Consider the following 25904-nt stretch of genomic DNA (forward strand, 5'->3'; position numbering starts at 1 on the left):
ATTCATCCAAATCCCCAGGCCTTCTTACTTTCTTTAAAACACAAAAAACTCTAAACCAAATTTTAAAATAGAAATACCCCGCCCCCTCTTTCTGTCTCACACACACAAAACAAAACAAAATATATAAGCAAAAGAACAATAAGGCATCCAGGTGTGGAGACACACACCTGTAATGCCAGCACTCTGGAAGGCAGAAGCAGTCAGATCTCTGTGAGTTCTAGGCCAGCCTGATCTACAAAGTGAGTCCAGGACAGCCAAGGTTGCACAAAGAAACCTTGTCTTGAAAAAAATCATTACAAACAAACAAAGACCAATAAGACAAAACAAAACAAAACAAACAAACAAACAAAAAAAAAACCAAAGCAGTCTGGAACAAAATGTCTGCAAAATATCATTATCTTCATTTTATGTTGGCCAGCTACTACTAAAGTGTAGTTTATATTCCCAGTGTGACTCTGTTGCAGAAAACTAATAAAAATTATTTGCAAACAGTTGTTAGTTGCACATAGCTTTGGTTTGAGGTAGGAGCCTGTGTCTACTACCCCCCTCTCAGCAATAAGACCCTATCTAGCTTAGAACTATGCAGGCTCCTAGTATGCTGCCATTGCCATATTCTCTATGAGTTTGCATTAGTCTTATTGTATGTGGGGTCATCTCACTGTTTCCTGAATAGTTTTATGTGCATTGTTTCATCTGTCCCCTCTCACAATCTTTCCACTTAAGCACAGCTCCCTAAATGTGTACTTGTTCCCATTTACTATAAGAGTCTTCTATGATGATGGTTGAGCAAGGCACACTGATCTATAAGGATAGCAGGGTATCATATGTAGTCATTTTATTGCTGTATTTCTTTAGCTGAATAATAGTAGTTAGATTTCCTCTAGACATATGTACCATCCAATCTCATATTCCTAGCCACATGAGCAGTATCAGATATGGGTTCTATCTTCTTGGGCCTTAAATCCAGTCAGAGAGTGGTTGGTTACTCCCGCAACATCTGTGCCACTATTGCCCTAGCATATCTTATAGGCAAGATTACTGTTGTAAATCACAGGGTTTGTAGCTGTGCAGATGGTTACCTTTCTCCTCTTGTAGTGTGCCAAGTACTTTCCAGTACCATATGAACACTAGTAGGTAGGGATAAAGCCTTTAATTACATACCACCTTGACTTCTCCATGTTTCATGAGATATGTCCTTGTTGTCTTCAGCAATAGGGCCTTCCCCTCTGTTGTGTATACCAAACAATAATGTTGGCCTGGGATCTTTGAGGTTTCCTTGGTGCCCTTTGGTTAATGAGTAACTAGATATAGTCCATTCCTGTCACTAGAAGTTTCACTTGGTGAAAGTTGTTTAGGTGAAATATTGTCTTCCCCTTGTTTGGTGACTCTACTTAGATTTCTTTAATATATGTATATATTTTAGGAATCTGCTACAGTCATAGGTTCTAATAGCAATTAGTGATAGTTGTCCTTCCCATATCCCCTTTTTAATTCCTCTTTTCTATCTTCCTTCCCATTTAATCCCACCCCCTCCAGGGTCATCTTCCCCTTCCCATCCCATATCTTCATAGCATTGTATTCTTTTTACCTTTCTTTGGGAAATTCCTTTCCTTCCTCACCCCCAAGTCCCTTACTAAGTACCTAACCTCTGTGTTTATATAGATCAAAACATGGATACCAAAGGCTTAAAAACCAACATCCATGGGGTTGGAGAGAAGGCTCAGTGGTTAAGAGCACTGACTCCTTTTCCCAAGAACCTTTGTTCAATTTTCAACATCCACTTGGCAATTCACAACTGTCCTGTAACTCCAGTTACAGGAGATCTGATGCCCTCACATATCTGCAAGCAAAACACCAATAACACATAAAGTAAAAATAAATAAAAAAAACCCAAATACATAACAAAGCCAGGCACCATGGCGAACGCCTGTAATCCCATCACTCAGAGACAGAGGCAGGCAGATCTCTATAAGTTTAAGGCCAGCCTGGTGTACAAAGGAAGTCTAGGACAGCCAGTTATACAGAAGAGTAACCCTGTCTTGAAAAAAACAAGCAAACAAAATAACATTCATATATAACATACAGTATTTGTGTTTTGTTATCTGGGTTGCCTCACTGAAGATTAATGTTTTCTAACTCTACTAATTACCTGTGAATTTTATAATTTCATTTTTAACATGCGAATAATACTCTCATTGTATAGATGTTCCACATTTTCAGTATCTTTTTAGCAGTTGGTAAACTTCTAGACTGTTTACAATTTTTGGATATTGTGAATAGAGCAGCAAAGAACCTAAGCAAGTATGTCTGTAGTATGATGTTTTAATTATATACCCAAGTGTGGCATAGCTGATCTTGAGGTAGATTGATTATAAGCTTCCTGAGTAACTGCCACACTGATTTGCCATAGTGGCTATACAAGTTTGCACTCCCACCAGCAATGAGTATGTGACCTTCTCCACATCATCATCATCATCATGAGCTGCATTTTTTGGACCTTGACCATTCTGACAGGTGCAAGATGAAATCTCAAAAGTAGTTTTAATTTGCACTTCCCTATTAACTAAAGATATTGAACATTTAAGTGTTTCTCAGCCATTTGTGTTTTGTCTTTTGAGAACTTTCTGTTTAATTCTCTACCTCATTTTTAAATTGGGTATCTCTTTCATCATAAAGAAGCTTTTCAGTTTCCTGAGGTCCCATTTATTGTTTGCCTTAAGACTTATTTTACTGACAATCTGCAGAAAATCTGTTCCTGTGACAAGTTCAAGGCTATTCCCCACCTTCTATTCTATCAGATTTGGGTATCTGGGCTTTTTTTGTGTGTGGGGGGGGGCTTTTTGATTTTTGGAGTTGAGTTTGTGTACGGTGATGAATATGAATCTATTTGCATTCTTTTACATGCAGTTGTCTACTTGGACCAAAGCATCATTTGTTGAAAATTCTGTCTTTTTGAGTATATATTTATGGCTTCTTTATAAAAATTCATGTTTCCATGGGTGTATGGACTTGGTCTGGGTCTTCATTTCAGTTTCATATATCAATGTGTCTGGTTTTTTTTTTCCTTTTTATTTTTTAATTTTTAATTTAATTTTTTTATTAATTACAGTTTATTTACTTTGTATTCCCCCTGTAGTTCCCTCCCTCCTCCCCTTCCAATCCCTCCCTTCCTCTTCCTTCTCCACGCATGACCCGCCCCTAGTCCACTGGTAAGGGAGGTTTGCTTTTCTCTGATACTAATCTGTTAGGTCTCATCAGGTGTGGCTGCATTGCCTTCCTCTGTGGCCTGGTAAGGCTGCTCCCCCCTCAGGAGGAGGTGGACAAAGAGCAGGCCAATCAGTTCATGTCAGAGACAGTCCCTGTTCCCATTACTATGGAACCCACTAGGAGACTGAACTGTCATGGGCTACATCTGTACAGGGGTTCTGGGTTATCTCCACGCATGCTACTTGGTTGGAGTATCAGTCTTAGGGAAGACCCATGTGCCCAGATTTTTTTGTTGGATATGTTGCTCTCCTTGTGGAGCTCCTGTTCCCCTCCAGGACTTACTATTTCCCACTTCTTTCATAAGATTCCCAGCAATCTCCTCAAAGGTTGGCCATAATTCTCAGCATCTGCTTTGATAGTCTACATGGCAGAGCCTTTCAGAGCCCCTCTGTGGCAGGCTCCTAACTTGTTTCCTGTTTTTGACTTCTTCTGATGTCCATCTTCTTTATCTTTCTGGATGGGGATTGAGCATTTTGGCCAGAGTCCTCCCTCTTGATTAGTTTCTTTAGGTGTACAGAATTTAGTAGGTTTATCCTATATTATATGTTTGTATGAGTGAGTATATGCCGTGTGTGTCTTTCTGCTTCTGGGATAGCTCACTCAGGAGGATCTTTTCCAGTTCCCACCATTTACCTGCAAATTTCATGATTTCCTTGTTTTTTTTATTGCTGAGTAATATTCCATTGTGTAGATGTATCATACTTTCTGTATCCATTCCTCAGTTGAGAGGCATCTTGGTTGTTTCTAGCTTCTGGTTATTACAAATAAATCTGCTACAAACATGGTTGAGCAAATATCCTTATTGTGTACTTGAGCCTCTTTTGGATATATGCCTAGAAGTGGTATGGCTAGATCTTGAGGAAGAGCTATTCCTAATTGTCTGAGAAAGTGCCAGATTGATTTCCAAAGTGGTTATTCCATTTTACATTCCCACCAGCAATGGAGGAGGCTTCCTCTTTCTTTAAAACCTCTTCAGCATATGTTGTCACTTGAGTTTTTGATCTTAGCCATTCTGATAGGTGTAACAGGTGAAATCTCCTGTTTTCAGGAGATTTGGTTTGTATCTCTTTGATGGCTAAGGGTGTTGTGCATTTCTTTAAGTGTTTCTCTGCCATTCTGTATTCCTCTACAGAGAATTCTCTTTTTAGCTCCATACTCCATTTTTTAATTGGATTGCTTGATATTTTTGCTTTTTAACTTCTTATTTTTTTATATGTTTTGGATATCAGGCCTCTGTCAGATATAGGGTTGGTAAAGATCCTTTCCCAGTCTGTATGCTGTTGTTTTGTTCTGATGACAGTGTCTTTTGCTTTACAGAAGCTTTTCAGTTTCATGAGGTCCCGTTTATTAATTATTGCTCTTAGAGCCTGTGCTGTTGGTGTTCTGTTCAGGAAGTTGTCTCCTGTGCCAATGAGTTCCAGGCTCTTCCCCACTTTTTCTTCTAACCAACTGATTTAATATTCTGGTTTTATGTTGAGGTCTTTGATCCCCTTGGACTTTACTTTTGTTCAGGGTGATAGATATGGGTCTATTTTAATTTTTCTGCATGTAGACACCCAGTTGGAACAGCACCATTTGTTGAAGATGCTGTTTTTTTTTCGATTCAATGGTTTTGGCTTTGTCAAAAATCAAGTATTCATAGGTATGTGGGTTTATTTCTGAGTCTTTTATTCGGTTCCATTGATTTTCCTTTCTGTTTCAATGCCAATACCAGGCCGTTTTTATTACTATTGCTCTATAGTATAACTTGAGGTCAGGAATGGAGATACCTCCAGATGATCTGTTGTTGTATAGGATCGTTTTGGAAATTCTGGGTTTTTTTCTTTTTCCATATGAAGCTGAGAATTTTTTTTCAAGGTCTGTGAAGAATTGTGTTGGTATTTTGATGGGTATTGCATTGGCTCTGTAGACTGCAGGATGGCCATTTTCACTATCTTAATCCTACCAATTCATGAACATGGGAGATCTTTCCATCTTCTGATATCTTCTTCAATTTCTTTCTTCAGAAACTTGAACTTTTTTTCAAACAGGTCTTTTACTTGCTTGGTTAGAGTCACACCAAGGTACTTTATGTTATTAGTGGCTGTTGTGAATGGTGTTGTTGCCCTGATTTCTTTCTCAGTCCTTTTGTTTTTGGTATATAGGCAGGCTTCTGATTTTTTTGAGTTGATTTTCTTTCCAGCCACATGGTGAAGGTGTTTATCAGATGTGGGAGTTCCCTGGTATAATTTTTGGGATCCCATATGTATACAATCATACCATCTGTGAATAGTGAAATTTTGACCTCTTCATTTCCAATTTGTATCCCTTTGATCTCCTTGAGTTGTCTTATTGCTTTAAGCTAGGACTTCAAGAACAATGTTGAAGAGATATGGAGAGAGTGGGAAGCCTTGCCTTGTCCCTCATTTCAGTGGGATTGATTTAAGTTTCTCTCCATTGAGTTTGATGTTGGCTCTACGCTTGCTGTATATTGCCTTTACTATGTTTAGGTATGTGCCTTGTATCCCTGATCTCTCCAAGACTTTAAACATGAATGGATGCTGGATTTTGTCAAATGATTTTTTTTTTGGCTTCTAAGGATATTATCATGTGGTTTTTCTCTTTCAGTTTGTTTATATGGTGGATAACATTGATGGATTTTCAAATTTTGTGGCATATAGCTTTTTTTAAATGTTTTATTTTTTTTATCAGTTACATTTTATTAACTCTGTATCCCAGTCGTGTCCCGATCCCTCATTCCCTCCCAGTCCCTCCCTCCCTCCCTCATCTCCACCATGCCCCTTTCCAAGTCCACTGATAGTGGGGGACCTCCTCCCCATTCATCTGATCCTGTTTTATCAGGCATATAGCTTTTTGTATTGTGACCTAATGATTGTTTTGATTTCCTCCCTGTCTGTATTTATGTCCCCTTTGTCATTTCTGATTTTGCTGATTTGGATAGTTTCTCTCTGCCTTTTATTTAGTTTGGCTAAAGGTTTGTCTATCGTTTTGATTTTCTCCAAGAAACAGCTCTTGGTATCATTGATTCTTTGAATAGTTTTATTTGTTTCTAATTGATTAATTTCAGCCCCGAGTTTGATTATTTCTATGTGTCTGCTCCTCTTGGGTGTATTTGATTCTTTTGTTTTCCTAGGGCTTTCAGTTGAACCATTAAATTACTTGTATGAGATGTTACAAATTTCTTTTTTTTTTTTTTTTTTCAATGCAGTTTATTCAGGAACATTGAACAATCCTCGGACCCCGGGGAAAGCCAGCCCACAGCTTAAATAGCCTCTGGGTAGCCAACCCAGGCGTGCCACGGGGGCAATGCAGATAGGTCCACATACATGGAAGCAAGCCAGATCCTCGGCCTTAGCCAAATGTGGAGTTGTTCGTGACAGAGAGCACTCACCATCGGGAAGGTGGAAGGCGGAAACCAGCTCCATCTTTAAGGCATAGCATTCCGCAGCTCTCTACAGTTCCCCCTTTTTGTTTTAGACGCATCAGGCAAGAGTAGAGGTCTGATCTCTGATATTAGAAATAAATTGGGACTTTGTACAGATGTTCATTTAGGTGTCATCCACCCAAAGAGCATCAGACCGTCCGATACCTTTTTCTCAGAGGCGGGACCTGGGGCATCACCCCGCATGCAATCAGACATGCTCTTCTCTGGGTCCAAATTACTTGTATGAGATGTTACAAATTTCTTTTTGAAGGCACTTAGTGCTATGAATTTTCCTCTGAGCAATGCTTTCATTGTGTCCCATAAATTAGGGTATGTTGTATCTTCATTTTCACTGAATTCTAAGAAGTCTTTAATTTCTTTCTTTATTTCTTCCTTAATCCATCTGTCATTGAGTAGCAAGTGGTTCAGTTTCCATGTGCTTATAGGTTTTTGCGAAATCCATTGTTGTTGAGGTCCAGCTTCAGTCCATGGTGGTCAGATAGGATACAGAGGATTATTTCAACTTTCTTATATCTGTTGAGGCTTGCTTATGACCAACTATATGCTCTATTTTAGAGAAGCTTCCATGAGGTGCTGAAAAAAAGGTTTGAGTTTGAGTGAAAACTTCTATAGATATCTATTAGGTCCATTTGAGTTAGGGCGTCTGTAAGTGCCTTTATTTCCCTATTTGACTTCAGTTTAGGTCATCTGCCCCTTGGTGAGAGGGGAGTGTTGAAGTCTCCACTATTAAGGTGTTAAGATCGATGTGTGTTTTAAGTTTTAATAATGTTTCCTTTACAAATGTAGGCACTTTTTTATTTGGGGCACAGATGTTCATAATTGTGATGTCCTCTTGGTAGATTTTTCCTGTGATGAGAGTGTAGTGCCCTTCTCATCATTTTTAATTAATTTGGTTGAAAGTCTATTTTGTTAGACATTAGGATAGCTACCCCAGCTTGTTTTCTGGGTCCATTTGCTTGAAAAACATTTTTCCAGCCCTTTACTCTGAAGTAGTGTTTATCTTTGTTCCATAGGTGTGGTTCTTGGATGCAGCAGAATGTTGGATCCTGTTTCTGCTCCCAATCTGTTAGTCTGGATCTCTTTATCGGAGAGTTGAGTCCATTGATGTTGATAGATAACAGTGACCAATGAATTTTAGTTCCTTTTATTGTGGAGTTGGTGGTCTTACTGTGATTCATTGCTTATTTTCTTTTAATTTTTCTTGGGAAATTATCTGTATGTTATGTTTTCTTGGGTATAGTTGTTTTCATTGGATTGGAGTTTTCCTTCTAGCATCTTCTGTAGGGCTGGTTTGCTGTGTAGGTATTACTTAAATTTAGTTTTGTCATGGAATATTTTGTTTTCTCCATCTATGTTCATTGAAAGCTTTTTCTTGAGAGAGGGATCAGTTTCTGCGAGTGTATCTTCAGCACCAGAAATTCTCTCTCCCATCTCTTGTATTCTGTTGGTGATGTTTACCTTTATGGTTCCTGATCTTTTCTCTAAGTTCTCCAGCTCTAGAGTTTTCTCAGTTTGTGTTTTGTTTATTGATATTTGTTTATTGATTTGCCAAATATTTGAGAGATTTGTCTGTTTCCTCTTTAACTGTCTGTATTTGTATGGCTATTGCTGTGAGAGATTTGCTTGTTTCCTCTTTATATGCCTCAAATAATTGGATAAGCCTAACTTTAAAGTAATTTTCCTGTGTTTCTTTATTTTTTATTTTTTTTTTATCAGTTACATTTTATTAACTCTGTATCCCAGCCGTGTCCCGATCCCTCATTCCCTACCAGTCCCTCCCTCCCTCCCTCATCTCTACCATGCCCCTTTCCAAGTCCACTGATGGGGGGACCTCCTCCCCATTCATCTGACCCTGTTTTATCAGGTATCTTCAGGACTGGCTGCAAAGCCCTCCTCTGTGGCCTAGCAGGACTGCTCCTCCCTTCGGGGATGGGGAGACCAAAGAGCCAGTCATTGAGTTCCTGTTAGAAATAGTCCTTGTTCCCCTCATTTTGGGAAACCAATTGGTTACTGAGCTACCACAGGCTACATCTGAGTGGAGGTTCTAGGTTATATCCATACATGGTCCTTGGTTGAATGTCAGTCTCAGAAAAGACCCTGTGCCCAGATATATTTGGTCCTTGTGGAGCTCCTATCCTTTCCCCATCAGACTAACTCCCCTTCTTTCTTATGATTCCCTGTACTCTGTCAAAGGTTTCGTCATGAGTCAAGTATCCAGCAATTTTGGGGGTTGCTAGTGAAGCCATGATGTCCTGAGTTATGTTGGAAGTGTTCTTTCACACACACAAACCACCGGCCATTTGTTTATCCATAACTTTTCCTGTCTGTTCTTGGATTCTGCAGTTCAGACTGGTACTGTCTTTCTCTGGGGTCTGGAGAATTCTTCAGGAAATTGAGAGAGGTCCTGTGGTTTCAGTGTGTTCATTGGTGTTTCAGCTGTACCCGTGGGAGGAAATTCCGCGGGCGCAGAAAGACAAATGTGGGCAAGCGTGTGCATGGAAGTGTGCCTTTGAGGCTCAGAGTGATAGAGAATATTGAACCCTTGAGTGTGTGGGAGGGGCTCTGCCTTGCAGGCATCTAAGTGGTTACTTGTGCATGTGCTGTAGAAGTCCCTGGTGCTAATAGCAGCGCAATTTCCTTATACAAATTCCCTGAATACCTTATTGGCCAACAGGCTACTGGCCTTGGCTCTGTCTGAGCTCCTGGCGTTATTGCCTGAACTCCATTGTTGGATCTGCAGAGCAGGGGCCCCAGTGTCTCAATAGTTCCATTTCCCACAATGGGTGTGTGGGTGGGGGGGCTCTGATGTCTGGCTGCTAGTTTAGAAGGACCCTGGATCTGGGGCTCTTCAAGCACCTAAGGTCCCACTCACTCTTAAGCAGGTCACATCAGCAAGGATCGGGGCATCCGAGCTCTCCACTCCCTGGTCTGGACCCACTTAGTCATATGCAAGAGGACTGACGAGCTCAGCCAGCTCAGTGTTGCTGCAGCCACCAAGTTAGGAAGTCCAGCTGCAGCTGCAGATGGGGATGCTGGTCCAGATGCCTTCTGGAAGTCCTGGGGGCCCCCACTGTGTTCTCCAGACCTGGGTGGCCTAACGCCTGGTGTACCTAGTTTGTTTGGCTGGTCTGCTCGACTTTGGTGGGTATATAGCCCACTATCTGTCATGGAGGGTTTGGGCGGGCCATACAGTCAGTGACTGGGAGACCCTGCAGAGTTGTTACACAATCCACAGTCAATGAGTTCTGAGCTGAGAATCTTGGTGCACAGGCTGTGGGCTGTACCGAGGAGGAGGAAGGCCCAAAAAAGGGGAGTGCAGGTAGATCAAATGATCATTTCTCTCCTTCCCTGAAGAAATCCTCAAGTGACCTGAGACTAAAAGTCTCAACTCCTGTGATGTTCCCTCTTGTTCAGAAAGCCTCAACGTCCTTTCCCTGGTTTTAGAAATCCCTCTACTCACCAACTCCGGTGGTTCAGCTCCTTGCCTCTCAGAAACTGTGCAGGTTCGCCGCTGCCATCTTGGATCCCCCTCGCTATATTGAAGTTGTGTTTGATATCCTAAATTTTTCATTTCCAGATTTTTTTCAGTTTCAGTTTTCTGTAGTGATTCTGTTTTTACTTTCATGTCTTGAATTGTTTCTTTGTTTCACTCCTCTTTTTCTTTGTGTTTTTCACAGACTCCATTAATGGATTTATTAATATTCTCTAAGTTCCTTGAACACAGACGTACTTGCTATTTTGAAGCCCTTGTCTTGTGCTTTAGTTATATTGCATTTCTCAGGACTGCATACAGACTTGGTTTAATTGTTTGACCTAATTGCTAGGGCATGGCCAAAGCAACTTCATCTTTATCCTTACTACTTTCTCACATTTTGGGGTCTCTCCGTGCTGAAAATATCTTGCCAACTACAGACCTCAGCTTCAGAAATTTGGGAAGTGCCTATAGCTGTGTGATTAGGAAAGTATGCCTTTCTACCTATTATGTCCCAGTAGAGGACCCTGAGGAGCCTAGAATTCCTTCCACAACACTCTTCACACACACTCCAGATGCTGACCTTATCAATAGTTAGTGGGTGAAACAGCTATGCTGAATGACTGCCACGAGCATGAAAAACTCAAACATCCTTTTTCACAATCAGGTCGACTCTGTGTGGTGTCTATCCCCCGGAAGTTTGTGTAGGTGTCAAAGTATGTGGCTCTCCCTTTGTGAGTCACTCCCATTCTCTGCTAACCTCTGTCACTACCTGTCACCGTGTCTGTCCCTGTTTCTCCACATGGTACCACCAGAAGTTCCTGTCGCTGCTGCTGTGATGTGGTATTCTCTGTCACTTAATTATTCACCTGGTAATAAGAGTCATTTCTGTGCCTGTTTATCTGGCATTCCATGGCTAATAAGGCTCTCGTGGAAATGGGTGGAGACAGGAAGAAGAGTAGCCATTGTTCTTTGCAGACAGACAGACTCTCTTGCATGTCCTCTAGGCCACTGGCCACTGGGTTCTAGTCTTATACTAAGATAGCAAGAAGCAAGCACTAGCCCAGAGTCAGAGAGAGAAAAGCAAAAGGCCACATAGCCCTACAGTCAAGATGCTATAAGAAAGAAAGGGACATTTGTGAAGAGGAAATGCCCAGGTTAAGTTTCAGTCTCCTGGCCTGGGGACACTGGAAGAGCAGGACTGGGGAGGGGCCAAGAGACAGGGAGGGAAGGCAGCTTTGCATGACCTGATGCAGGGTGCCCTTCCTGGGTGTGACATTGAGGATCCGAGGAGGAGGCACATGCAGTGAGTCAGTATCTCCCGAACACAGGATGGACCAAGGACTCCAGCTGCTGACTCTGCCTGATGTATCTGCTAGGGCCATGGAGACCACCAACCCCAGAAGCATATGACATGGTCCAAAAACTTTTCCTGAATTGTTTTCCATAGGTGGCTGAGCCAGAGACCCACTGTGGAGCAACTGGAGCAGCAGAACACTCTGAAGCGTAAGTTGACTAAGCTCAGGGTGACCAGACAGACACCTCAAGGCAGCCTTCCTCGTGGCTACCTAGTGGCTTACCAGGTCCTTCCTGGGGTCTATGGAAGCTCTGAAAACCTCTCTTGCAGGAGGCCTCATAGACATCAAGGATGTAGTTTCTCCATAGCTGGGAGGGACCTGTGCCACTGATTTTCTGATCATGTATTAGGAACTCACTGGCTGCCCTGCCTGTAAAACACTGAGTCAGGCTTTGGTGACTAGTGTAAGGGAAACTTGAAAATGAGGAGTGGAAAACAATAGGCTACTGTTGATGGAACCCCTCAACACCCAGAGTGCCAGCTTTCAAGTGGAAGCAATCATTGCCAAGTGAGCATTCATCTTATCCTCCTGAGATGGGCCTGGTCAGCAGCATGCTTGTGTGATGCGCTCATTCAGGGAAAGCTGGCTGTGAGGAGGCTGTGGACAGGATCAAAATGGACCCCCTGTTCAGCTCAGGACACAAAGTGTATTTGAATTTGGACAGAAAATCCACATGGTCATAAAACAATTAAAAAATAAAAAATAATGAAAGAAAATGGAATTCAACAGATCCTAATATGCTTCAGTTTAGAAGTAGATCAAACCACATGCACCAAGACCCTTGCTACCATCCTTACACAGTTTTCCTAACACAACCAACAAAAAATGTTTAGTTTAATATATGAGTCTTGTTTCTGAGTCCCTAATAGCCCTTCTCTCAAGAACAAATGAATTAGATATTAGAAAGTATCTTACAGACATGTGTGTACACACACACACACACACACACAAGGCACATGAAAATCTGCTGCTCTGGGTGACTGGATATTTCCACTTAAATAATTTTGTTTCTGACTTCACTTTTTACCCCTCCTCCCAATGGCCTTGTGACCTGTCAGTACTCAGTGATTTGCTGAAGGAAGATACTTGCATTTTGCCTGGGAAGGCTGCGACAGGCTCTGCAGCCCCTATGGCTGTCCTTCTGCTTGCCTGACTCAGAATCTTTCATTCTTTCTCCAAGGCAACTGTTACTCTCCTGTACTCAGAGCAGGCTGTTCTCAGAACCAGTTTTCCTGGGTCTTAGGCATCCCTTACAAAACAGTGAGGTGTCTGGGGATCTGTATGTAGAATTTTTTCTCTTACTTTATTTTATTGATTGGCAGGGAAGGGCATACACCATAGCACTCATGGAGAGGTTAGAGGACAACTTTCAGGAGTCATTCTCTCCCTCCACCAGGTGAATCCAGGGTATCTAACTTGGTTTGTCAGGTTTAGTGGCAAGCACGTTTATCCACTGAACCACCTCAAAAGCCCTAATTTATTTTTAAATCAGTGAGTACCCTCCAAAGTTTCTAAGTTTGCCAGAGCATGGTAGCACATACCTGTAATCCTAGCATTTTAAGACTGTGCAGAAAGGTGGCATACTGTGGGTTCTAGTCAGCCTAAGCTACATAGCAAGATGCCCTCAGAACAAAGGTTTCTAAGTGTATTCTGCTGTACAATAAATAGCATAGAACTTTGTCAGAGACTTCTAAGTTTAGGGATGTCTTGGCTTTTAGGATATATCCTTCTTGCCCAGTGCATACATCTGGTCCATTATAAAGTTTCCATTGTTAATGGGATGTTGCTGATTATGATTAATTATTATTGATTTATCTTTTAGTTAAACAGTGATTATTCCTAAACCAGCTGTATACCCAAATAACCACAGAGACTAGGGTTTATTTATTTTTAACCTAGAGCATAATGCTGGACAGTAGTTATTTTATCCTAAACCTCCAAGCCTGCATAGTTTTCTCCCATTCAGATTTCCCACATTATACTTGCTTTTAGTCATATCTTAGGTCTGGTTGATCTCTCCTAGTGGTTCCACCTGCCAATCTCTGCTCTCCTATCCTTCTACTCCCTTCCTGTCCCCTCTGTACCAGGATGTCCCACCCTATTCTTTCCATTGCACAGCAATGGTTGGTTGTTTTATTGACAACACAGAGAACAAATGGTGGCATGTTTACACAAACTTGAGACAGGTAATGTTTAGAATAAACATCAGGTGATGTCTAGAATAAACATCACAATACAATGTCTAGATTGAAACCAGATAGTGTCATAGAGAAATGAGCATTTAATGAACAAGGCTAAATTGTATGCATTCCACAAGAATATTATACCAAAAATAGAAACTGAAAAGTAGAGAAGGGATGTCTCATGCCTCAGTTCAGAAATCAGGTAAGCATGCTTCCTCCACCCCTCCACTGCTCTGAGCACTTGCTCCACTGCTCTCTGCTCTCCACTCTCCAGAGTTCTGAAACCTGAGCACAAAGATCCAAGCACATAATGAACCCTGGTGTGGGCACCATGATGATGACATCACTGACCTTTCTTGGTCTTTTTTTCTCAGTTTCCTGATAGGATTGCTTTGGTATCCTCTGCCTGAAAATTCATGACAGTGGGTTTGTAAATGGCTTTGAGCTAATGATATAGACACCATAGGTGTTAGTTTATGACCCGCCCCTCTATTGGCTAAGAACCTACTTAAGAGATGAAGGCCCCATGCTGTGTCATGTTTTACACAGAACACTTATCCTTATGGCTCAGAAGGGGCCTGTAGGTCAGGAGTGAGGTCAGACCCAGTAATGAGAAGGAGGACCTGCCTCAAGAAAGTTGTCACAGGAAGAAAAAGCAGAGGTCTGAACTGTTTGGGGAATCATGTCAGGTGTGGCTGGTGGCTTCATTCTCTGGAGTTGTTTTTATAACCTCATTTAGAATACCAGAATGGTAGTCTATGTGGTCTCTAAATTTCAAACATGACACCCTCAGGCTAACTCTAGGGCATACTGCAAGGCTACCTTCCTTCTCTCCTTTCTCCCTGACCCCTACAAGTATAGCTACCTGCCTGAGGTCTGCCTCCATTTGAGTCTCCAATAGATTGATGTTAATTGATGTTAATGGCTGGCTAGTTTCCCAGATTTTAACGAGTAATTCTTATTTTTCAAATGTCAATCTTTGGGCTTCTGTTCTTCTGGGATTTGCTATCTGCTTCCCAACTGATCTGTGATAGGTTAATTCATACTAAGATAATAATGCTTTAATAGGTTTTTAGCTGAGATAAATGTATGTTTTTAAAGTAAACTCTGTGAAGAAAATAGGTGCTGGAACTCTGGATTCTCTTGTGGCCCATTCCACAAAAAGTAGGTATTTCCTTTGCTGCCATACAAGATCCTGATTGCCACAGGCAAGCAAGGATAAAATCATACCCTGGGGCTATCACTTATGGTCCTTAGTTATATTCTGAATTGCTACTAATTGTTGTTAGAAAAGCTGCTGTCACCTTGATTACAGCTAGCTGTCTGTTGCTGACATCCTAAGGTAACGAGAAGGAAAAGAAGGACTACTTGTTTTTTTTTTTATTTTTTTATTTTTATTTTTTTTATTTTTTATTTTTATTTTTTTTATCAGTTACATTTTATTAACTCTGTATCCCAGCCGTGTCCCGATCCCTCATTCCCTCCCAGTCCCTCCCTCCCTCCCTCATCTCCACCGTGCCCCTTTCCAAGTCCACTGATATCTATTAATTTATTATTTATACAGTATTCTACCTGCATGTGTGTCTGCCTGCCAGAAGAGGGCACCAGATCTCATTATAGACGGTTGTGAGGTACCATGTGGTTGCTGGGAATTGAACTCAGGCTCTTTGTAAGAACAGCTATCTCTCCATCCCCCCAAAAATAGGACTATTAATCATGTACTCCCCACCTTGATTTTTATGCACTGGAATTTTTTTCTTTGAAAGACCTACCCTATACTGAAACCTTTAGAAGCTGCAACAGAATTGCTGCCATGTACCACTACAACAAAATAATGAAGTTGCAGAAACATTACTTGACAACCACGATTACAAAATGAGAATGCAGTTTTCCCATGCAAGTGTAATGGACACTGTGCCCAAATCAACCCATAGTTTAATTTTGCTGATGTTTACCTAACCTCCATGAGGAGGATCTCACACTTTTGGTGACACTAGTTGGCATTCATGGTATTTTTCAAATCAGATTGTTACCATGTTGCTGTATGTGCTTCTGCAGAGACCAAGGAACCTTTCCTAGGCCCAGAAGGTAAATGATATTCTGTGTATGCTCACTCAGTTAGCTCAGACAAAGAAAAGGCCAAAGTTCTCTGCCCTTCTTCCAACTCCCTTCCCAGGAACCTGACTTTGGCTATTTAAACTCAGACAAACCAGATGACTCTGTGTGTGTGTGTGTGTATGTGAACATATATATATATATATATATCCAGGAATGTTTGTTTTCTGAAGTGTGTTCCTAAGACACTGCTTCCAATTCCAAACAAAGGCAAATATAGTCCACACTCTGGCCTCACACATGTTCTGTGGACTTCTTGGAAGATTTAAAGTACTATTGGAATCAGGGCTTGAGCATGGTGAGAGTTCTGAAGTGAATACAAGCAGCCTTTCAGGTTGCAGTTGACTCTGCCCCGTGTCATTCTTAAAGAAGGTGGAGGCATGTCCTCTCTCCTTGCCTACAGGGCTCTGGGCTCTAGGACCACACAAAATGAGCACTTTTAGCCTTTCAGAGGCTCTAAGGAGGCCTGAGGTCTACATTTTCCTCAAGGAAGGTGTCCTTGCTTTTCCCCATATGCCTGTCACTATCAACAGTGCTTCTACATTTGTCAAACATATTTCCTTGGCATAGGATCACATTGCTTATTCCAGTATCCCTGCCTGGGCTTCAAGACCCTGGAGACAAAGAGAACAATAATGAAAAAAACCCACTACACACCAATTTGAAAGGCTGCAGGAAGATGGAGACCTTCAGGCATAAAGGGAATAGGACCTGAGTGCTTGGACTAGAGCTCACAAAGATCAGAGGTCACACCTGGGTGTAGAGAATGCCATGCATTGTAATCAGGAGCATCTACCATATATTTTCAGCTCAAAATGAACAAGAAAAGCAGGAAGAGAAGCAGGAAATCAAGAGGAGGCTGATTCGAAAGGTAAGACAATTCCCTATGCCCAAAGATCCTCATCAGCCCTTGGCTTCTACTAGCCTTGAGGTCTTTGAAGCACCCCACCACTGACCCAGAACCACAGTACTCAGGCTCCCTAACAGCTTTCCTGCGGATGCTGGTCAACTAAGCTATAACTCAGTCCCAGGAAGTCCAATTCTTTAGGCATGTGTGGGTACCAGAAACATACATGATATACAGACATATCTGCAGACAAAGCACCCATATACATAAAAATAAGTTTTAAAAATTAAGTTCAAAAATAGATTTATATATTTTAACCCACAACATCATTGGAAGATCATTATAATAATTAGTAATCCAACCAAATAAAAGATTTCCAGGCATAGGGCTACACGTCTTTATTCCAAGCACTGAAGAAGCAGAAGCAGGTGGGTTTCTGTAAGTTTAAGGCCAGCCTGATCTACAGAGTAAACTCCAGGTCAAGCAGAGCTACATAGTGCGACCCTGTCTCCAAAAAATAATTTAGTAGTCCAATTTGGACATGATGACTCATGCCTGTAATCTCAGCACTCAGAAGATTGAAATCACCTCAAGTTCAAGGCTAGCCTGAGGTACACCTAGTGAGTTGCAGACTGTTTTGTGAAAAAAAAAGTTTGAAATGTTAGCTTAAATATAATACTTTCTTTTGCTATGGCCTTAGGACATCCTCAGTATTTGGCTTTCTTCTGCTAAATCCAATTGGATCAGAAAAAATACCAAAAGTACTGATCCATTTAGTGAAGATGTTTGAAAAGATATTTAAAACTCATACAGCTGTAATGTTGCTACATTTTAAGCCCCCCCCCCCCAATAAAGGATAGTGCCATGCTGTATAGATGCACAGATCTCCTGAAACATGAGATCTGTGGCCATCTTGAGGAAAAAAAGAACCTTTAATAATAAACTTGGATCCTGTTGGTTCTTGGGTCCTGTTGAAAGTTTAATTAATTGATGGTGCACAGGGTATAACACTCCCTCCATCCGTCTGACCTGTTTTCAATCAGCCCTATGCAGTGGCCATCTTGAAAAAAGGTTACTCAGTCTTAAAGATGGTGAAAAGATATTAAAATTAACTCTAAAGATATTTCTTAGTAACTTTTTCTCCCTGGAAACAGTGCACACAGGATGAGATTTGGAGGCCCTGAGAGACCATGCCACTTATTCAGGGGGTAATTTGTGTTTCTCAACTCTCTCCCCCAAATCACCCCTAATACATGTGGTAAGCCAAATGCCAAACTAATTAAAGGAAATAAGATAAACAAGGGGCTGTATTAGGGCATGGCTAGCTGCCGTCACACTGAGGGAGATAAGAATAGCAGCTGAATAGACTGGTTTTGGTTTCTGCCAAACCCCAGTCTTTGTGTAAATGTACATTCACTGATGAGACTGGGGAAGACGGAAGGGGAGGAGAAGAATACATTCGTTTGTTCTCAGTGTGTCATTGAAATGTCAGCAAATGAAAAGGAGATGAACCCCTCACTTCTAATACAGAAAGTCAAAGATATTTAGAAAAGAGTTCAAACCCAGTTTTCATCAAGTTCATTGGAACTGATAGCTGAAGCTCCTAGATTTTCCAAACATGTAAGACTGTTTACTAAAAGGTAGCTATGAGAAATTACTTAGACATCAGCTGGGCATGGTGGCTCATGCCTCTTCTTCCTACACTCAGGAAGTCTGAGGCAAGGGCATTGCTATGAGTTTGAGGCCTGCCTGGGGGGCAATAATAAGTTCCAGACCAACCTGGGTGGGCTAAATAGTAAAACCTTATCTCAAAAGAAAAAAGAAAGAAGGAAAGGAAAGGAAGGAAGGAAAGAAGGAAGGAAGAAAGTAATAAGGAAGGAAGGACTATTTAGATACCTATCCAAACCTTATCTCTTAAGAAAAGATTGTATATTTTTGTGAATGAACTTTGACTATAACTGCATAATGTGATAGTGGAGCGGGCAAGAATTTTGCTACCCATGCTTCTGTCTTTCACAATGATGACACTAGCAACCTTACCCACAAACTTCCCCTAGATTTTGTAATTAACATCACTGTCTCCCTCCCACCCACCTCCCGACCCCTAGCAGGGGAATGGCCTTGTAATTTTAATCCAGCATTTCTAGTCCCTGAGGCTTTCATGGACAGTTGAAATAGTGACCTTAAGAACAGGAATGGATGTTCAGGAAGGAGACTGGGGGAAAAGTATAAGTCAGAAGTTGGTTTCTCTGGGTCTGCAAAGTTCTGTGGTGCCCACTTGCAGGTGAGAAATATATAGCCTACCCAGGCTCTGGGCAAATGCTTTTCCCTTGAGCCTTTATTATATCCAAACCAGATATGATTTGATTATTTGATTTGATTTGATTATTTTATTTATTTTTTATTTTTTTTATTATACCAAAGCCAGAGCTGGTGACTGCTTATAGCCTCAACCCTTAGATTTCCTTAATACAGTGCTATTGAATTTTAATATATTAGAAGAAAAAAAAAATAAAACCCAGGGGCTGGTGTTAATACCAACAGACCAAATAATTTTCTATAACTAAACTGAAAACATAAAAATTATTTGCTATAAAAAAATGCCTGTCTCCCCTCTCAAAAACAAGAAGAAAAAAAAAGAATTGAGAACTGGAGATGTAGTACAATGACAGTGTTCACCTCCCCTATACAAGACCCTAGGATTCATTGCCACCACCACAAACCACAAATAAAGGGCAGCTCCCTAACTGAAAGCATACATGTATACATGATGGGGGGGGGAAGGGTACACTTGGCATTTGTGTTGTATTTCTGTGGAATTTAGGTCTCACAGTTAATTGACTCATTTTTTATTCAAGTTTTTGGTTGCACATGATAATGCTGACATATATTAATGCAAATGCCAGATCCAACTTCCACAGATAAGTGGACTTTAGCCACCGAGATTTTCTTCTCCGTATCTAGGAAGGCCCTCTGGTTTTGGGCATGGAGGTCTGGGTGCACAGCTTCTGAGCCCATGCTCACTGAAGAGAGCTCTGTCAGAGTCTGCCTAGTGTCTGGTCTGCATTCCACCCAAGACCCCTAAGACAACAGTCTGTGCTGTCCTCTTCCAGAACATGAGCATGATAACATGCTGATTATATTTAAATTGAGTGATGGCAGCACAGGATTAGGGCATGAAAAGCAGCCCTGCCGTGAGCACATCTGTCATTGAATCTTCTCTTCCCTCTAGATGGGTAACTGGTAATCTTCTACCCTAGATGGGTAACTGGTACAACCCAGATGAGTTAATTTATTCATTTAGTTTTTTGAGGTAAGATGGGGGAGTGGGGAAAGAAAGTCTCTTGCTAAGGTAGCACAAACTAGCCCTGAATTCACCATGTAGCCCAGGCTGGCCTTGAACTCTAGATCCTCTTGCTTTAGCATCCTGAGCCCTAAGATTGAAGGTATGAAACACTATACTCAGCTAGTACAGTGTGTGGTTTCCAGGAAGATAAATTCAAAAGTCATGGCTCAAGATCCTTGCTCAGGTTGTAGCAAACAGAAAATTGAGGTAACAGGATTACACAAACTGGAGAGTGTAATTATGTATTTATCTGGTGTGAATATGGCAAAAATGTTTCTTTATTATTTTCTTACTTAAGTACAAATTTTGTCATCTCTCTTACTTTGAAGAGAACATTTTGATGCTAGCTAGGATGGCTAACATTTTAATGTCTAGCAATCTTAGCCATACAACTTAGGAAACTATTTTTTTCCCATGACAAGCAACAAGAATACCAGTGTCCAGCAATCAGAAGACCCCTGGAACCTCATGACAGACTGAAAAAAATGTTACCAGAGTCTAGGCATGGCCAGTTACATCTTCACTAGATCTCTGATCCTTGGAGCTTCCTCCTCTAGCTGAGAGGCAGCAGCTTCAGGCCTGTTCAGTACTGCCCTCACTCTCACTACCAGGCACCTCTCTGTTTCATGGCATCAGGCTGTCATTGCATTGTATCATGGCAGCAGCACACTGGAACATTCCAGCTCCAGCCAAGGGAATCAGGCAAATATCTGCCTGACAATGAACACAGCCCGAATAATTTAGATTTGCTTATAGTTCAGAGCTGTAAGACTTTATCTGACTGCTTCTTCTATTACTAGCAGTCAACAGTTTAGGGCTGGGGAAAAATTGTTTTTAAATAATGATGGTTGAACATGAGTTGACAGTGTTTTAAAGAGAGTGGTTGTGTTGCTCCAGAAGAAATAATCTTGTGACAGGGAAAGATAATAGTAACATCAGTTTTATTTTGTTAAAGGACAGAGGAAGGGTGCTCAGGGAGAATACGAGGAGACAGCTAAATATACAAGATTTCATTCCTCCTTCCTCACAAAGCTTGTTCCCCATGGTATAAGAATGGCCTTCATCAGCTCTGTGTTGGCTCAGTAACCTTACTGCTGACCTTCTGGAAGAAACTCTAAAAATGTCTAAATCAACGTATCCCATCCCCTCATACTCTAGATACTGCTACCATTTGCAAATGCTTTTCTATGTGCCTAAAACACACAAGCATATATGCATCTGTCCACATAATATGTAAGTAAATACACACATACAATGTGTTACAAACCCATTCTGCAGATTACACCAAATTTAAGACAAAGATATGCACTCACCAATCCAAGTTTAGATGGAATCACTGCTTCCTGGAGGCTCCTGCTTCCCACTGGGTGATGGACAGACAGAGAAAATATACAGCAGGCACTCACAGCTACTGCCAGGCTGTCAGGCCAAGACAGGAATATGATAAAGAAGGATGGGCTGTTGTCACTTGCACATGCCTGAGAAGTTTAAAGGGATAATAAATCTCTCATTATCCCAGAGCTGAGCACTCTGGGTTCTGCTCCCTGCTTCATTTTGTTTTATAACCCATCAACTGTCTTCCTGGGCTCATTTTCCACATCTACAAATTCACAAATGGCGCAGTAGTCTAAAGTCCTCTAGTGACTGGGCCTCACCTTCTTCTCTCCCTGCAGCTTAGTCAAAGCCCCACCATGGAAGAGTTCCAGGAGAGGAAGATCCTCATCCAATTCAGTGACTACGTTGAGGTGGCAGATGCCCAGGACTATGACCGCAGGGCAGACAAGCCATGGACCCGTCTCACTACTACGGACAAAGTAAGCAGAGGTGGTGAGAAAGGGGAGGCATGTGCTTTGTAAAGAGAATAGGACTCCTGCCTCAGCCCCACCCTGAAAGTGCTTCATCCTCAAGGCTACTCACTGCTAGCCGGAGCATGCCAGGTGACCAGTGGGAAAAACCTCATTCTGTTCTTCACTTGGAGAACACAGAAAAAGATACAGTGCCTGCTTCCCAGGAGGAGAAAAGACAGTGTCTTGGTGTATTTGAGGCTTCATAATTTTATTTAGAAAGGTTATTTAAAGATTCTGGGATCCAGAAAGCCCAATGTCCGACAGCCTAATCTGTTTGCTCCATAATGGGACATAAGTCAGGGAAATGGACACATGGCAGAGAGAAAACATAGGAAGTAGTCTTACTTTGTAAGCTTTCACACCTTCTTTAACTGATTCTGATCACCGCTGAAAGGCCCTACCACTAATTTTGGTGGAAGAGTTCTGACATAAGTTCTTTCAGTTTGCTCCCCCCCTTTTTTTTTTTCAAAACAGGATTTCTCTGTGTAGCCTTAGCTGTCCTGGACTCTCTTTGTAGACTAGGCTGGACTTTAACTCACAGTGATCCACCTGCCTCTGTCTTCCTGAGTGCATTAAAGGCATGTACCACCACACCCATCTCACAGAGCCATTCTTTACATGAGCCTACAGGCTTATCACTAGCTCTCTATGTGAAGACACCTCCCCAGGCACCTGGAGAGAGAATTGCAAACAGGAAGTGAAGTAAAAGTCACTATGTGTGTCATCCATAACCCCATGGGAGGCATGGGGTGTGGAGATCTCATAAACCATGGCCAGCTCTATTAGACCCTCATGATGTACCCAAAGAACAGAAATCCTGGAAGGTTTTAAAGAATGCTCCAGGTAACTTTTTTTCTCTCCCCATAGACAATTTATTTATTTTTTTTGTGTGTAAGAACAAAATTGTTGTTAGACATGTCAAACAGGGAGGTCTTTCCATCTCTTCAGCATACTGACCAGCTGCTCTTCTTCCAGGCTGCCATTCGGAAGGAACTCAATGAGTTTAAAAGCACTGAAATGGAGGTCCATGAGTTAAGTAGACACTTAACAAGGTTAGTATTGATGGCGTCCAGCTTGTATGTTCCACCACTACATGACAATGTTTGTGTTTCCCTTTTTGATGTTACTTTATATTTGTTTGAGGCATAGCTGACTTGGCTCTCACTACATAGCCCAGTCTGGCCTGGAACTTACAGCAATCCTCCTGCCTTGGCCTTCTGGGTGCTAGCTTTGAAGGTGTGTACCATCATGCCCAGGTTTGTCAATATTTACATTTAAGTAAATAAACTTTTGTCTTGGATTGACAAGTTGCTTTGTGGATAAGATGGGAGAAGACAAGACAGAGATCAACATCAAGTTTTACCTTTAAGTTGATAAAGCAAGAGCAGTGAGGCTGTGTGTGGTGGCACACACCATTAGTCCCAGTGCCAGGGATGCAGAGGTTCGCTGGTTGAGGCCAGCCTGGTCTACCTAGGGAGTTGCAGGCCAACAGAAAACCAAACGTTAGACAATGAATGTTAAAATGTTAAAGGCCTGGGCAAAAAGTCACTCTCTGCTTTTTAATTCACTCAGTTCACTCTGGTGAAAACTTGGACAAGTGTTGAAAACCCCCAAAGTGAGTTTTTATAAAAACTGAAGGTGGGGTGAGAGTGTGGCCACTGTAGAGTCAGTAGAGTCTAAACAGGAGCAAAATAAAAGGGACTACTAAAGAGCATTCTAATGCTGTGTGCTATTCTAACATGCAGTCCCATTTGGTTTCGCTTGGGGAAAAGGAGATACAAAAAGAATTCACCAGGTAGGGTGTGGGCATGGCTAGTTAGTAAGTAAGCTGCTGGTTTTTCTAGTGTCCAGTTTGGAGAACATGTGGGAAAGGAAGGCTTATCAATGTACTTATTGACTCAGACACATCATTAGGACCTCCATCTTGCTGCCATGCAGGAGTCCTAGTGGAGCCACCCAATTTGGACCTCTGAAGACACCAAGCTGAAGTTTCTCAGGTCCTGTGGTGAATTCTGTGGCATTCAGATATGTGGGGAGCCCCTCTGTGTCTTCATCATATGTCATGTGTGGGAGGTCATACTGGCATGTCATTGTCAAAGCCAGGGTATCTCAGAATGGAAAGGCACTGTTGTAAGATGTGTGCCTCGGTCTTGATGAAGTTCTCTGTTTTCCCAGGTTTCATCGACCTTAAGAGTGATATTACTCTTGAATGCTCTGCTGTATTCAAAACATAAATTTATAAGAAACAAAAGTGCTGACGTTTGTCTACTCCCCTGTTACAATGTTAATATGAACTGCATTTAAAAAAAAAAAAAAGAAAGAAGAATGAAATCAAAAAGAAGATGAAACAAAAGAAAACACAGTAAGGATTCTATGTTCAGGAATGCTATGGTGACCACCACTCAGAGTTACTAATACCACTTCTGCTGCGGAAAAATGTTCCAGCACCCAGCAGGGACCTACCTGAGGATTGTCCAGGGACTGCCTCATTTCCTCCATCTAGACCCAACAGGTGCCACATTGATTCAGTCTTTGGTTAACCTTTTCCTCACAAGGGACTGATGCCTGAATTAGGAAGCCAAGGGCAGTGGCTTTGGTGTGGGAATGGCTAGGTGGCAATTGTAATAGAGCTGGCCTTCCAGATGTGATCAGAAACACAGCCTCCAGATGGGACATCTACTTTGGAAGCCCTTGAGAAAGGAATACTGGAAAGGGGGATGAACTCTCACAGTCCCCTCACCTCTCCACCACCCCCCTCCAGCCTTGTCTTGGGAAAGCCTGTGCTGGCACTTTGATCATAAGCATGTGTGCTGTGGGCATAGGAAGCTGGAACTGAACATCTACTCTCATCCCCTGTCCAAACCCGAGCTGCCTTCCAGGAGACTCTAATAGGGATAGTGGCTGCCTGCTCAGTTCACATTCATTGACCAGCTTATGTTTGGAAAGCCGAGGGCCATGGGCGATCCATTCATAAATGCCATTGCTAAGGTTCCCTGTGGCATTCATGAGTATGAGCTGACCAGGGGCTGTGGTCAGAGATTCCATGGTCCATGTTTCTCTTTAGCCTTATAACACACTTTTGGGACAGTGATGATGTGGCTTGGCCATTAATAGCTTCTGAGTAACAATGCATGGAGGCCAGTGCCAGGAACAAACATCCAACTGCTTCTCCAGAGACTTCCCCTTTTCTGGCTTTGCACTCTAGAGTTTCTGCACAGAGATCCATGTCCCAGCAGGCTAGCAATGGGCAAAAAAATTTACCAGCCATGACTTGTCTATGCTATCCCTTGCTGCTCCAGATACCCAGAGAGATTCCCTGTTGCCTGTCTCTCTCTCTGTCTCTCTGCCTTTGTCTCTCTCTCTCTCAAGATGTGTCTCCAACTGCCCCATTGAGAGGGTCTCCAAGGGCTGCATGTGCACTGAGGAAATGGCACCTTCAACCCTAAGGAGGCCTTCTGCAGCACTGTTTCCCTTCCTAACCAAGCTCACAGACTGTTGGGTGCAAAATTCTGTCCCAACCCCTGTGGTGTGCTCAGCTTTCAGAGTCACCATGGTTTAAATAGGTGATGGTATACTTCACAACATACCTAGGATTTAGGAAGATGCAAATTGGGCAAGCCCAGCTAACCACAAAAGATCTGTCCCCTTGTAAAACTAGGTGGGATCATGTTGCTCTTAGTGCCCATCAGTGAGGACATACAATTCTCTGGAGTGTTTATGGCCCCGTGGAGAGTTAAAGTAAAGCTTAGATCAGCCCTACAGGTAGCATCATACAGCTGCTGCTCTGGCACCATCTGGATGGAGCATACCTCTGTCCAGCCCAAAGACAACACCATTACTGGGTCTTTCTGTTATTATTTGAATGTCCAGAGAGTTATTCAGGGAAAATGTGGCCAGAGATTTTTAGCGTGGCTATAAACACTGTTTTCCCGAAAAGCTTACTGGCTTCTGAATGTGCACATAGTAGGAAGAAATACTTAGAAATCGTTTCTTGAACTTCCCTAGAGTGCAGGATAGGCACATG

At 42.0% G+C, this 25904-nt stretch overlaps 1 pseudogene; it reads left to right on the forward strand.

Annotated features, from left to right (window-relative positions):
• Positions 1-11550: 11550 nt before the first annotated feature.
• Positions 11551-24071, forward strand: LOC110542313 (phosphatase and actin regulator 1-like; annotated as a pseudogene).
• Positions 24072-25904: the final 1833 nt, after the last annotated feature.

The sequence above is a fragment of the Meriones unguiculatus genome, chromosome X, assembly GCF_030254825.1.
Source record: "Meriones unguiculatus strain TT.TT164.6M chromosome X, Bangor_MerUng_6.1, whole genome shotgun sequence".
In the NCBI taxonomy this organism is placed as follows: domain Eukaryota; kingdom Metazoa; phylum Chordata; class Mammalia; order Rodentia; family Muridae; genus Meriones; species Meriones unguiculatus.